General features: G+C 39.2%; 1 protein-coding gene across 6 annotated transcripts in view; it reads right to left on the bottom strand.

Annotated features, from left to right (window-relative positions):
• Positions 1–15,932, bottom strand: part of grik4 (glutamate receptor, ionotropic, kainate 4) — a 358,938-nt gene that overhangs the window by 75,737 nt on the left and 267,269 nt on the right. The gene's annotated exons all lie outside the window — the stretch shown is intronic.

Here is a 15,932-nt window from a genome sequence, read left to right as displayed (position 1 = left end):
TTTAAATTACAACAAATGATATATCGAATGGGTGTCAAGGTAAAAAGGGCATGTGTTCATTAAACAGGTTTACATCCAGTTTTATTTGTATGACTCACTTTCCATTAACTTCCATTATTCTGGTTGATTTGACGTGGAACAGCTGCAGCATTTTATGCATTTTCACCATTTAGGCAGACATCGCTGCACAAAATTAAGCATTTTCCACTGCCACATGAATTTCCTCCCATGGAGGTCACTGTACAAACAGTGCTGGAGATGCACTGGGAAGCAAATATGTTGGAATTACCTGCTGATTGATGGAGAGAGACTGTGACAAACTAGAGAGTTGATGGGAAGCTGATAAAGGACACCGAGACCTGTGGATAAATGGGATGGAAATCCATTGCATACCAATGTCTTCAAGGTTGTGGAAAAAAAATGGGAAGTAGAAGTCATTTGTTATTTTGTTCTTTTGCTCTGGGGACAATCTTTGCCTGGGGAAAAGCAGTCAGGGGACAAGGTGAGAAATGAGGGAGTGCAGGAAAAAGAGAGCGCAGGGGTGTGACAGCAGATGGACGTCTCCTGAAGGTTAATAGAGGTGTCAGAAACCGTTTCCCCCTCAGGTGGCGGCCTTCGCCTGTCTTCCTTTTGTGTCGTTGACGTTATGACAGCCAGACCAAGGCAAGTCTAGCTATCTACCTGTTTCCCACCGAGGCCAGGGACTCGGGAGATAAGGGTAGTGTGTGGGGATGGTAAATGTTGGAGAGGGGACTACGATAGAGCTGACACCGTGCAGCGAGAGGTGACATGATGTGACACTGGAAACAAATGGGAATGGATGCAAGGAGTTGGCTGTTAGCCACTGGAATAACACAGTTGTCTGTACAAACCAATAACTCGTCAACTACTACATAAAATCATTGTTTTGTTATTAAATGACTAACATCCACCTTCTATCACCGTGACGTCATGTAGTTTTACCACAACAAAGTTTATCTGCATTGAGTTAAAAGAAAAAGTCTTCTTCAAACTGAGATTTTAGGTCTTATTTCATTGGTAAATATGGAGAATACACGGGGGTTGTTGTCACTTGTAGAGCACAGCTGAACTTTATCTACAGTTCATCAGACTACAGAATAAAGAAGACTGAACACTTGAGTTGAATCAAATACTTCTTAAATAGTGGTTTAACAAGAGTTTATGCCACCAGATTGTTGCAGCATTTGCAGTTTTTTTCTCACTTTTCCCTTTGAGCTGATGCATCTGTTTTTACATCAACCAACGCAGGATATGTCACCCTAAAGGTGGGAAAATGTGAAACATGTCTGAAATCAGGTATCTTGGTTTCATATTTACATCGCAAAAACTGACCTTTATCTCTGGGATGTTCACACGGGTTAGATGCAGTATGAAACGTGATATTGCATCTACATCAGCAACACATTCTTTTCAATTTATGCAACTTGTTCAGTCTGTCCTTGTGTTTGGTTAGCTGTAATTGTAACTTCAAGAAATGCAACGTGCAATTATTTAGCTTTCACTTAAAAAGAGACGAGGGCTTATAATGATATTAGATCATCTAATTTGTAGGAATTTTACCGTTTTCAATCAGTGCCTTTGAGCTGCCATCACATGCAACTGTGTGCAAAGGACAAAGCAGAATTTATGGTGCAGAGAGAAAATGAACTCAAACTGGCCCAATAACTGTGCTCTGCTCCCATGCCTTTTAAATGCTGTGAAATGACCAAATACTAGGATGAACTCCTAAACTCTTTGTGGTGTTATAATAAATAGCAGAACTTGGAGGGCAACATGAAAAAAAGACCAAAGCAAAAAGAGAAAAATAATGAAATGCTAAGATAAAACATATAAATAAGTAAACCCTGAGAAATCTGAAAACATTTCCCAGAAACTCTGCTGAGCTTTGATAGATAATGAAAGCCTACAAAGGTCAGCAATTTCTAATTAGCCTAAAAACATAAACATGAAAAACATAAAAATGACCCTTTCCTCTTTTAGAAGAACACAGGCGAGGGGGTATTACGTAAATTACATAAAGGACATTAACAGACAAAGAGTGAATAGGTTCATGAATTAAATAACAGACAAGCAGGAAAGGTGGAAAAAAGCTCTTAGACCACAAGAGGACTCGGCATGAGTCACTCCACAGTGGAGTAAGAAGAGACTGAGCCGATACGAACACAGATCAGAGGAGGGCAGGAGGAAGCAGGGAATATTGACTTTGAGTGGGAGGCCTATTATCCCCAGTGCTAACCCCACAGAAACCTGAGAATCCTAAATGTTTAATCATGCTGGCAAGCAGCAGAAAATTTCTTGTGTTCATCCAAGGAGATGGTCAGATGGAACTTTGTTAAAATGTCGGCGAGTGCAGTTCAAATGAGACTTTAAGATGGAGATCTAAACCTTTTGAATTAAGATGGATACATGCAACATGTGGAGGATGCTTATCTTAGAGAAGGTGGGCATTTCTGGAAATAAAATATAAGGCGTACTTTTAAGCAAAAGGTCTTCATAAGGCTGTAATCGGTGTTCATTGGGAAAACTGAACAAAAAGGTGTTCCTTTTGGAGACCATTACAGCAGCCAAGTACAAATATTGACATTTACATGATTGAAAGCACCCAGATTCAGTTTGCTTCAATAATAAGGACATTTTCCAGGCTCCCTTTGATTCCCCAGAGTCCTCCCGACTATGACATCCTGCTGTCACTGAAGGGGTTGTTAGTCTGGTTTATTTCTGCCGGGTAAAGTGCACTTGATTTCGGTGCTGAATTCCCATTTCTGATTGTACCCAATAAAAGGTGAATAGATTTTTACATGAAAAATCGGTGGGCATAGATTTAGGTGAGAAAGTAGCTCTGACCTCTCAATAAAGAAAGACATTTTTTATTTTCCCCCACCAGGTTTCACTGTGCCTTGAAAAAGTATCAAAGCTTTGGACTTTTTCAAACATGTTCCCAACCTTAAACTTCTGTTTAAATCATGTTTGAGTGTAAATGCAGTTTTCAATTAATTCCCCGCTCAAAAGTTTTTGTCTCTTACACTGATTTCTTCTTTTAACATTGTGAAGCTCTACTTAGAACCTTCTTAAGATCCAATAGTGCAAAATACAAATTCTTGTAATTTTTTGACTGGTCTTAAGATTTTGATCAGGAGTGTATATATAATTTTCTTCTCTTATTCTTACCACAGCAGTCACTTATTAATAATCCCAAAATAAACATTAAGCCTAAATCCATAGTACTGCAACAGACTGAATGTTCTGCTGTGGGAAATATCTGAGTGTTAATTTTTTGTGGCGTTGTTGTCAGTTGCTATGGCAACGAGTCTGTTTGTAGCTGCGCTGATACAGAGCGAGAAAGACGTGGTTTTGAGTTGTTCTTCAACGATATTTCCCTTTGTTGTGGAGCAGCACTAAATTAATACCTACATGTCCAAGTTTGATTGAGTTAACGGAGTTATTCTACGGCGCGGCAGAACGGCTATGGATGGCATGTAAAGGAATAGCCTTTTTGCCCTCCAGCGTTGTCAGCATGCGCAAAATTTCCTTACGTAAACAATAACTTGCAGGGGGTCTAGATTTGTAAATCAGATTATGATTAAGTTAGTGCCTCACCAGCAATAAACCTCACCGCACGTCACTGGTTCCAGGAGCATCTTTGGGACAACTAAATCCCTGGTTAGACTTCAATCACTTATGTAAACATGTCAGAATACAAGAAAAATCCTTTGATATTGTTTCCTTTAGACTTCCTCCGTGTTAAATGAGCCCTTAAGGGGCCTCTTAAAAGCCTTTTGAGACTGTCCATGTAATTACTGACTAAGTATACTTTCATAGATCATTAAAGTGAAAGCTGTGCAAATGGAGCTATCATTAAGCATGTCCCTGAAGAGGGACTGTATACTGCATACATGCATATTTCAACACGTGTAAGCTGGTGTTGCAGTCAAAAAGTGAGGGGTGTGGCTACAGACGTCTGCAAAGAGTTTCAAAACCTGGGGCCGAGAAGCAAATGCTAAACAAAATCCAAGGTCACCGAAATATCTTCGAGCTACGCCTGAAAGAAACTAATGTGCTGCATTTGTGGGCTTCCAGGGCTCAGAGCTCGACACGCGAGGACATTTAAATTCAAGTGGTGCCGTGCACAAGTACACGCAGAAGCACATCACATTAGAGGACATTACACTGGTGTACATTCATTTTCTATGGACTTAATTATATGCATTCCTTGCCAAATGTGACCTTTACCTTAATATTAAGTCCACATTGGAACTGGCTAAAGAGATTTATGTCCCTGTTGCATGTGTAAAACACAGAGACACAAGAGAAATGGAATCGGACGCTTTACTGTAGTTACTTCATTTTCTTTTAAATATATGCACAGCAAGAAGTCTGCCTTAAATAACTTTTATACTGGCTTTTCAATCTCCGCCATGTGACAGGATCATTTTTATAGTTGCTGTATGGCTCGCCACCCAGGGGGGCAGTCTGTCATTGGGTGCCACATTTTTCTCTCCCTAGACGTGTTTGTACAATCCAGGATATAAGCTTTAGAGGGAATTGAAGGGATAAGTGGAAGGGCAACTTCATCATATAACTAAAATCCCAATAGTAAAATAGCTTTTAAAGACAAGCATATGTGTAAATCTAATTATGCAATTTTTCCAAATCCTGTCAACTGAAATTAATACTTACCACAGACATGCCTAAGACTTAAATTACAATCTCTAACAAGCTGCTTTGTAAAATATTTCAATAAAAAACGGAACCGTCAACATTAAAATACACTCTTTCCATTTTTGTTATTGTCACCCCCATTGTGCTCGGTAATTGAAGAGGTATTGCAGTATTTTTAATAATCCCTTTACTCTCTTTTCAACACACAGAAGGCTTTTTGTATTACGGCACGTCTTTGAGGGAAAATACGGTCTCCAAACTAAATTCAATCTTTGTGTTCCTACTGTGTCATAAATCCAACCATAGAAAATACAGCTGAAAGGAGATTGTACTTCAGGGGTCTCCCTAGCTCCCATAATCCTTTGTGAGCCCTGAGAACTGCTGAAATCTGCTAAGTTTTGCTAGCAAACTAAAATAAGCAAAATCATGGACATGAGCAATGCTTGCATTGTAAATAGAGGGAAAGAGACGACATATAGGAGAACATGTTGTTACCGTTGTAGTTGACAAAAACCAGAGGCGGATGGTAAAAACAAACAGCAGACGAACCGACTCTCAACCAATGAACCAATGTGAACCGAATGACAATAAGAATACAGAGGAAGGGAAAAAAAATACAGCCGAAAGTTAAATCAATTAAAATAGAGAGGAAGGTGAGACATAAGCTGGCACAAGTGAGAAGCAGTGGAGGAGTGAAGCAGAGTGACAGAGCAGGGATGAAGGAGGGGTGTGGGAATGACAGCATGGCCGAGGGCCCGTGACACCGGCTGTCACCTGGAGATCAATCAACAGTTTCAACATGAGCCAACCAAGCAAAAACTGTTGCTTCATCCTCCCAGCTCTTCTCCCTCTGAAAATCAACACAATATGGAAGCCTCAACTTTAGCTGTCCTTCCATTTCAGCTCCCTTTTCTGTTCTTTAGCAGCCCCTTTTATCGTTGCAAATGGAATTTCACGTTTGCTCGCTTTCTGGGACGTCTCACTCTTTTCTCATGTCTGCCAGTCATGTGACTGCACACAAACCATACCGCTATTAAAGATGTCCAAATATGTGACCACTGGTGTTTGGAACAATATAGCCAACTTGAGCAGTGACTAATGAGATCCCACGAGGACTGATTCAGCTGATAGTAGGATCCCAAGTTATAAAGCGTGCCTCTCCTCTACCCCGCTGCACTCTTTTCCCATCACACAGAGAGCATTGGTATATTTCCTAGGAGACATTCTTAAAATATACGAAGGGAAGTTCACCCTTTCATGTGTTCAATCTCGTAGATTTCAGTTGCTCAAATGAAAGGGACAAAAACATTGTACGAAAGAAACAATTTTTTTTATACATTTTGTGAATAAAACTCAACCATATTCCCTGAAATATGACAATCTTCTCAGATGTAGTGTTGAGAGGCTTGTATTTAGTATTCACGGTGTGTTTTAAGGAACAAAAGCTGCTTCTATTCACCACATTTTTCATTGTGAATTTCAATGGTCTCTGTATTTCAATGAGCTCGAGTCATCTTAACACTGTCAAGGAAAAAAAAAACTGTTAAACACATTAAAATTAATGGATTTTGTTGTTGGTGAGAATTACCAGTCATCCGTGTTACATGAGGTAAGAAACATGATAATTTCACATTAGTCACAATGACGAGATTCAGTGACATATGAATCAAAATTTACCATCCGTCCTTCCATCCTTTGTCCTGAGTATTAATTTAGAAAATTCAAACAGTACCACTGAGGCATACTTATTTAGCTTTTCTCATGGTCATCATTGACCATGGTTTGTGTCAGTGATATTAAAGCGTGAGGGGCTTACGATAGGCACCTGTGCGGGAACACACTGCCCCCTGCAGGAGGAGAGTACTGTCATGGAAGAGGGCATCAGTCCATCAGGTGTGAATACTTTGAAACCCTTTGTCAATTCTCCCATTTGGCCCACAGGTCTTAAATGTGTTCATCAATCAGTCTAATTGCCTCACACCTCATCATATTTGTGCGTCAATGTTTAGTACGCGTTGCCCTCTAATCATCCGGGGAGAGAAATGTGATGGTGAGAAAACCTTGATGAAATGTTTCACGGACTTTGATTTAAGATTTCATTTGGTTTATAGGTTGTTTTATTTTAAAGGTTCTCATGAATAATTTTGGCTCACCAGCGGAAGCATAAATAACCCTGCTGTTTTGAAAGATTACGTTAAAGTTAATCAACGATCAATATTTGATATGGAGTCACATTAGATGTCTGAAAAAATTACGACGCAGCGTAGCTTTAAATCCCCACCTCACCACCTACGTCCAAAACAGCCATGCTCATGGGTCAGAGTTTGTGTGAGGGATTGCACATCCTCCCATCAGGTTTGTTTTTACAGAACAACCTTTGGGTGGAAAGTGACGCGCACCGGTTTACGGCCCTGTTTAGTCCCTCCTCCACCTTTATAAATGAGGCCTCCTTGCCATTGCTTCATCAACACCTGTTTGCATTGATGCAAAAGTTATGCAAAAAACAAAACAAAACAAAAAAAAAACACACAAAATGAAAATATTTTTTACCTTTTACATCTGCTGTTATATTTATCCATGCTAAGGATCTGCTATGGTCATTACAGTTGCTGACAGAGATATTAAACACTAAATTAAAACACTGAATAACACTAAACTTGGAAGATTTTGCTTAGAGATCTAAGTAAAATCCCAAAAACGGCTTCTCTGTCGACCTCTTCCAGTTGTCAGCCTGTATTATATTGCACCAGTCCCACCAATATTTTGCAAAAAACCCCCCCAAAATTGTTGGAGTGGTTTAAAAGAGACATCCATATCCATTGCTGCATTCTTGGATCTTCAAGCTATTGTTTTCTGCTCTGCAAAACGTGGCTGAGATAAAGACAGAGCTGTCACAGCTGATAATCATCAGTGACAATTTGAAAAAGGAAGAAAAATCATCTCTACTCTATATCTAGTGTGGCAGGACTGTGAGAGAAGAGACTGAGTCCAGTAGGTGGTGACGAGTAACATTTCAGTAAATTGCATATTGATTTTCTTAATGATAAAATGCTGATTAATGACGTCCCTTCAACTTCGCAGAGATGGAAGGTTATAACTTGCTAAACCCTTTAGGCCTGAAGCCGACCCTTGCACAGTTGCAAAATCCATTCCTAGTGGCATGCTGATTATCTGCTAATAGCTTAAATGTTCATGCAGTGTTGTGGGCAATAAGTCATTTCATACTTGTATCAATTGCCGCATAAATTCAGGCTGAGCTCTAAAGCCTCCTGCAGCCTCTTAATTACAATGTTCTCAGGGAGCGTGGGAGGGGAGGGGCAGCGGAGAGAAGGAATATTACCAAATGTCAGACCTGTTATGAACCTGGTTGTAATTGAAAAATTGAATAAATGATTTACCATGGGTCTTTTCTTTTTCACTTGATGAAATTCATCACACCACTCTGTATAACTGGACATGAAAACTGAGATTGAAGCTCCATCAATTTCTCACCAGTTGCAGTCGTTTCCGTCTGGATACTTCACAGCGTTGTGGGCGCGTGGGGTGAACCCAAGTCGTTTCTCTTGTGCAGCGAGATAAATTGCCAGTTGCATAATTTCTAGCAGGTCATCCAGTTAAATTCATTTTGAGGTGACTGTGAAATTAACTTGTATTAAGCAGAGAATGTTGGAGCTGGAGACAAACCAACTTTTTCTTGATGCTTTTAATGGCTGCATGTGTTAATTTTGGAAATAAATTAACCTTTCAGATTGTTATATGTATATTTATGTCTGGCCGGTTGCAGTGACAGCGGATTTGAGTTGCAGGGACCTTATGGCTGGAGTAATTCTTACACTGGCAGAGGCCCAACACACCGTCAACCATGCAAGCCAACAGTGTCGGTCCTTTCCAGTAAGACATTCATCTTTATTTTTTATGAAATAATGTCAGTGGAGAAAGCTTCAAAACAGAAATACCTAGGGAAAAGTTATGAAGGCTTCTTTTAATTTTACTGCACTGCTGTGTCTGCATGGAGGTCCTTTTCATAAAAATGTGTGGAGGAAAAATGATTTAAAAAAAAAAAAACACAAAACACAGCAGACAATATGAAACTCTGCCTGTTTAAAATTCATTTTCTGAAACTAGATGTTTTCTATGTCCTTCAGTAAAGTACAGATTAAAAATAATTCATAATTGTTGCACTTATATAGAGAAATATCAAATTATTCCAGTGCTTATGAAGTAGTCAGTCTCATAATGTATCAAATTATATTATGAATCCTACCTTTTCAGTGAGCGCTTCTCTAATTTATGTGTAGAATATAAAGGAAAATATTAGCAGTGGAAAAACAGCATATTTAAATATTAGAAGGCAGGCTTTTAACAATTACACCATCCATAAGGTTGACCTTATAATTATATGTCGAAAGCTGTGTGACATAATACTTTGATAATATCGTACGCAATTGTATCCATTTCTAAATATTTTAAGTCATTTGAAAGATAATGCAAGTAGAAAGTATCTGAGTACATTTCCTGCTCTTAAAGGCTATTTAGGTCCGACTACATTTATTCTGTGCTCCGTTTGTAAGACGCTTTTTAGCCTTGCTAGCTAAGCTCTGTGGTTGGTAAATGTGTAGTGACAGGAGCTCACTGGGATCTTTTGTTCTAAAAAAGAGATTTTTTTTCTTCCTTTTTCATGTTGTGCTTTAAAACCAAGTTGGTTCTCCAACTTAGTTTTCTGCTTTATCATACAACACAGCGTTCCCCTTAATGTACGAACACACAGAATGCTTGAAGTGGGAGGGAACCTCACACAACCTGAAAAACTTACCGAAGACCAGAATGAGGATGCGGGAGAGACACCATCTCATCCTGAAGCTTTCCTGGTCTCATATTTATATCTTCCTCTGTGATCTTTAGTGCAGAGGGGAGGTGGCAGGGTGGTGCAGGGAGTCCTTTTGTGTGGGAGTGGGATGTGGGTGAATGGGTTGGAGGTGGGAAATTGTTGTTCAAACAGTTTTTTTACATTTCTGTGATTATTCACCATCTGATTCAACTGCAGCCTCTGAACAAAAAGCAGTGAATAAAATATGACAGGGACATGCTGCTTACACATGATTATTCATCTAATTGTCCAAGCATTAATCACCTCATGATGCTATTTACATAAGAGTCAACTGGTTTACTTATGTCTAAATACTGATACAGTATCACTCAGGCTTTTATTTCTACTTTTGAATAGAGTATAAAAGTAAAATATTGTGCTGATTTTGTGTTAAAATGGGTAAAAACAAAGAAAAAAAAACAGCAAGAAAAATCCCCTAAGATATACTGTGGTAAAAAATGATTCCAAAAATCACAAAAACCTTTCCTTAAAATGCTCTTTCCTTTTGAAGTCCTTTTAAGGGAGCAACAGAGAAAATGTGAGGTTTTCCTCAAAAGCTCCCCTGCGCTCTTTCCAATCTTAAAAAGACAAAGTTGCACATATCAAAGGCAGTCATGGTTTGGTTACCAGAGAGGCATTTTTCTCCCCCCTTTCTTTTCAAATAATATCCTTTAATACATCATTTTCAGCAACTCTCACACATGCATTTCAAGAAGCAAGAGGCAACCAGTACAAAATGGTGCCTACAACTTTCAATTGCAATTTTCAAAGCTTCAAATGCGCCTCCGTCCCAACCCTGCCACCACAGTTAAGAGCGAGGGAAAATTATAGGCCTATTGAACGAATGTGTGTGTTGCTGGAATGTGTGGGACAAAGCTGGAGTAGGACACACATGCAAAAATGTCACACAGAAAAACTTCAATTGAGATTTAAAGCCAAGACCTATTTGCTGCAAGTCACCAGATTTAACAACTGTGCCACAGTGTGGCTCCAAATTTCTGACGTATACATTGTTTTATACTTTTGCTGTCAATTTTTGATTTATCATAAACTCTGTCCCTCCTCAAAAAACTCCCCAGGACCTAATCCCATACTTTAGAGATAAACTAAGTAGGAAAAAAAAGAGAGAAGGATTGAGTATAAGAGGGATCGGGTTGGGATGGAGACAGATAGAAAGTTATCACCACAGAAAAGATGTGACATATGAAGTCTGCAAGCCAATTCAACTTTTTTATTGCAAGCCTGATAGTAAGCTGACTCAGGCGCTGGGATTAGGACTAAACCACGCTGCAACACAATTGTCAAGGCTGAGTCATCCAAACATCGGGCTCCGAGGGAGAGTTAGCTGTAACAAGGCTGACAAAGAGTAATCGATAAACAAGAGCTGCTCACACATATTCTGAGTCAAAAATGTGTGACGCCACATTTAATTATTTCCATTTTCTTACGATTCCGTTTGTTCAGCAAACATCAAACTGAAATATGGCAAATCTTTAGCATAAAAAGGTAGTAAAGGATACTCAGTCTGACAGTTAACAAGTATCTTATCTGATGCTACATCCATGTAGGTGTAAAATACTATGTGATAAAAGTAGTAGCAGCATGCTTACTTTATGTATATGTTAAAAGCTGCATGCTCCAAAATGTTAATTCAGTATTTGGGAGTCTAGCCAAAGCGGGCTGAAAACAAAACGTCAGACCAAAAAATACATGCAGACTACCATTCTAAAACAGCGCATCATCTTTCCTAAGTTTTCCTTCCGTTTGCTGGTTGAACAGGTTGAAATTTTATTAAAGGGAGAAAGCCCTGACTTGTGAAGTGGGATTAGAATAGAGCAGGAAGGCAATGGCCAGGCTACTGCTGTGATGGAGTTCTCAGCATTTTCCTCTAAAAGTAACAATGGCTATAATGGACAAACACCACATGATGTATCTCCAACAATAAAGCTCTTTGTCCCTGAGTGCATTTGAAAACTACGGTCTTGACTTTAGATGTTATTTTGAGTAATGCCTTCCTGCTTCTTTTCAGCCTGACGGTGCAGCCATAATGACACCTAGCAGCTTCATCCAGCATCTTTACAAGGTCTGTCTGCTTATGTTCTGTGGCTGAAAACATGTTTTGCACATATTGGACAGAAGAACTTCCTCCTCCACGACACGCATGATGGCCAGACATCTCGATGTTGTGAACAGATCCACGTGGCATCTTTAGGAATCTGAGGTCAGCACCCCAAAAATACTTCTCTTTTCTAAATCTTGACAGATTTATTTAGATTTTCTGTGTCGTCACAAAAATAAGCAACGAACTATGAAATCATGGAATTTAACAAACAAAATGCGATCCGCAATAAGATGCAGAACTTCACAGAATTTGACGTTGTATTAAAGTGTTTTCATTCACTACGTAAACAAACATCTCTGGGGTTAATAAATCTTGTTTAATTGGAAACCTTGGAATTAAAAAGAATAAAAACAGGAATGTGGAATTTGGAAATAACTTAGGAAATAATAAAATGGAATGTACCAAAGTGCATTTGAGGTACAGTTTTAAATATATTGAAAGACAAGTCTTTAATTCACTCTAATGTAGTGAATCATCCGAAGCTCACAAAGCTATAAAAATAAGATGAACTGAAAACATCAACTTAATGTTGCTCTGAAGAAGATCTGAACCTCTAAATAGGATGTGGTAAAACAAGGACAGCTCTTTACTTGCATCTATACATGTATTTGTACCTGAAATTTTAAATACAGACATTAAGCTTGACACATGTGCACCAAAGCAACCCAGCAGTATAAGAGGCAAAGCAGAATGTTTATATGCACATCTCTATGTACATAACTTTAAAAAGGTAGAAGATAAAGTGAGACCACTGCCAAGTGCATGGAGAGGACAGACAAACAAGATGTAAAGATTGAACATGCTTCAGTGTCTGGAAACATCGTTTCTAAGTTAGAGGAAGAAAATTACACAGAACAATAGTTTTGTGTCAATACCGTGGATCAAACTTAATCAATAACTTGGACATCACCTGAATGTACACATTGCCAGAACAAAGCAAAACAAATAAAGGTGTGAAGCTAGCTGCCTGTGCTAGTCAAACAGCCCCTTGCTAACACTTTAGATCAAACCACAGCCATAAAAATGAGTTATAGTACTGACACACACACAAAAAAAGAAAAAAGATCGGGGACGTATTAGAGAAATGTTCTGTTTCGTCAGTATTTCATCAAGCAAATAATAACAGCTTCATAAAAAGCTATAAAAGCCACAGTTGTACTCGATGTATCCAAAGCACCCAGCCATGACTGCTGCTTGCAACAGCAAAGTAAATGCCAGAAAATTGATGAACAGTTTGTTTTTAATGCACACTTGCAATGTTTGTTTCCTTTTTCTATGAAACCTGACAAAAACTTGCCTTTAGGACTTTAAAGATTAAATTATGTTTTATGTAAAGTGATAAAAAGATTTAGAAGTAACACAAAATTAAGGAACAAAACTCATTGTTTAGAGGCAACAGACAGCATTTTGGGTTTTTCACTGCTTATGTTTAGATACATTTTAAGATTACTGAAACAAAACCAAATCAGACTGGTTTTAAAACTGCAAAATTAAGCACACACATCAACAGAGGTTCCTAAAGTTGGAGTCAATTACAGCAGCAGAATGATGTGTTTACTTGACTGCAGAAGAGTCTGTGTTTATTTTTAGACCTCTCAATAGCAGGAGCACAATCAGAGCAGACCCTAACAAAGATGACATGTCGTCTCGGCATTAGGATTGAAAAGCGGGGAAACATTATTCGGTGAGACATGCTTGTTGAGACATAATGATAATATTGGTTTATATTTTGCCTGGATGCAGCTCTCTGTTGTCAGTATTCGTGCAGCTTATTACCTTTTCTATTACTCAGTTGATTGATTCCCAAACTCTGCATCTAAACAGCGAAATATGAACTTTACATAAGCCGTGGAGGGGAATTAATTAAATCCCAATCACTTTCACAGTCACAGTGGTTGCTCCCCTGAAACTGTTTGAGTGACAAGACTTTTCCTTTTCTTTTTTATTTTGGTGACATAAATCTCACATTCCCCAGTGCATTTAGGGAACAGTAAAATTCAAGTGTTTCTTGCATTTATTTACAGGAACATGTCTGCGCATTCACATTTCGGGAAATGTGGGCGAAGATGTTTTTCTTCTTTGTGAGCAATAAATTTGACGTGAATAAACAATACAATTCAACTGTGCACACCTGGAGAGACTCAAAGAAAAGAGGGAAAAGATGGAGGATGTCAAAAGTAAGGAGGAGTGCTAGAAAAAAGAAATAGGGGAAATTACAAAAGGCACTAACCTGCTGATGATAATTCTTCCTAATTAGAGATGCAAACAATTAATCAACTTAGGATTAATTATTAATGATTTATTAGATGAATATGAGTTCTATTTAATTAACTAAGAGCGTCCATTTAGAAGTTTTTCAGCGTTTTAGTGTGTCCTCCATCCAGAAGAGGGCGCCGCTTATCATTCCGAAGTGAAGCCTGTTGATAAGAGCAATAAAGATGGCCGAGGCAAAGCAGAACAGAAAAGTGGAGCAGTCCAAACGGAGTCCAGTGTGAGATGGAAAATGCACTTTACGCAGATCTGTTTTTGAAATATAGCAGCGTTAACTTTTCAGCCCAAAATCACTGACATCCTATGAAGACGATGATGTGATGACAGAAAAGCAGAGGGCATTGCACAGACAAATGGTAACATGAGAGAAGAAGAAGACACGATGACAAGAAACAATTGATTTTGTGGGCTGTCATGAGTTAATGCACTTCATGGAGCAAAGTTTTAACATTCCTTCAAGAGCAACGATAACCAACCTCCTAATAAAAGAAAAAAGGTGATATCATGCATACTTTGCTTATAACAAGTGACCGACTGAGCCTTTCTGTAATCTTGCATCAGTCTGTCTTCCCCCCCATATGCAAGGTATTTTCGTCCACATGGCCGCAGCTCCCTGGACCCTTTTTAAGGACCATTCTATGTAAATCTGTGTGTGAAAATCCCAGTAGATCATCAGTTTGTAAAATACTCAGCGCCGCCTGTCTGGCGCCAACAAACAACCCACATTTCAAGTCACTTATAAATCTCCTCTCCCATATTACCCGTGATACTCTGTTTGAACTTCCGTATTTATGCTGGCCGAAGCTTAAATATATCGAGCTGCTGCCATATGACTTGCTTTTGTGCGATACGCATTAAACAGGTTCACCAAATAAACTGGTCAGTGAGCGTATATTCATAAATATGAATCTGACTATTTAAAGGGCGTCCAGTTCCTGTCCTCAAGTGCCCTGCCTTTTTTCTTATCTGTTTTTCTGCTTCAATATAAATGATTGAAATTAAAATATCATTAACAGGGATCTGTAGAACTTGATAATATGCTGGGAAGGTAACGGAACTGGTTGAATCTGGTAAGGTGAAGCAATAACATCTAAAATGTGCAGAATATCAGCCGTTTGAGGAGGGGATTTGGGGATCCTGTATGATCAGATCTGATTGAACTGGAATGAATTGGTGTGATATTAATCAAAATCAAACAGAAACAGTTGGGTGGGAATTGGACGTTCTTGTATAGCAAAGTGTCTTGAGGCAGGTTTAGTTGTAGTCTGGTGCTATATAAATAAAACTAAATTAAACTGGATTTAATTAAAAGCATTTTCAAAACAACACCAAAACAATACAGCTTATTTCCATGAGGAGCACATACAGGCAGGCCAAGGCGTTACACACTGGTATGGATGAGTGAGGAAAGGGTTTCCGGGTAAAGGGGTGGGTGGAGGGGGCTAATAACTTATTTATTTAAGTTTTATCATTTGTGTTTGCGTGTGTGTGTGTGTGTGTGTGTGGGTGTGTGTGTGTGTGTGTGTGTGACAGCCAGGAAATGTCGGCAGACGTTCAGGCAAGGATGCATGACGACGACGCAGTGACAGGAGGGATCATGGGTGTGTGGAGAGGAAATGGAACATGGAGAACAAAACAAACAGGCGCGGGGTGGAGAGTGCAGGAAGGGGGTGGAATGGACGGCCCCCTCTTTGCAGAGGGGGATAATATGTCAGCCGACGCCACGTGTCAAAGCGTGTTTTTGATTGTTTTGCGTGGACTTGATTGTGCGTGAGAGAAAGTGAGCCTGCGAGCCTCGCATCAAGGCTCAAAATGACATCACAAAGTGAAAGTGGGCCACACGGGGCGCTGCCAGGCCCAATCTCGTGCTCATCTAACCTTCAAATGACATTAGGCATCCCGTCAACATAGGATGAGTCACTCGCAACTTGATGTGATTTATTCAATCCAACGGAGAGGTTTGGATCGCAGGATACAAATCACTTAGACGGA

This window comes from Poecilia latipinna, unplaced genomic scaffold (genome assembly GCF_001443285.1).
Source record: "Poecilia latipinna isolate Pla-1442-1.1 unplaced genomic scaffold, P_latipinna-1.0 Scaffold376, whole genome shotgun sequence".
NCBI classification, from domain to species: domain Eukaryota; kingdom Metazoa; phylum Chordata; class Actinopteri; order Cyprinodontiformes; family Poeciliidae; genus Poecilia; species Poecilia latipinna.
Note: the sequence above shows the minus strand (reverse complement) of the source record. Positions and strands in the feature narration are given on the sequence as shown.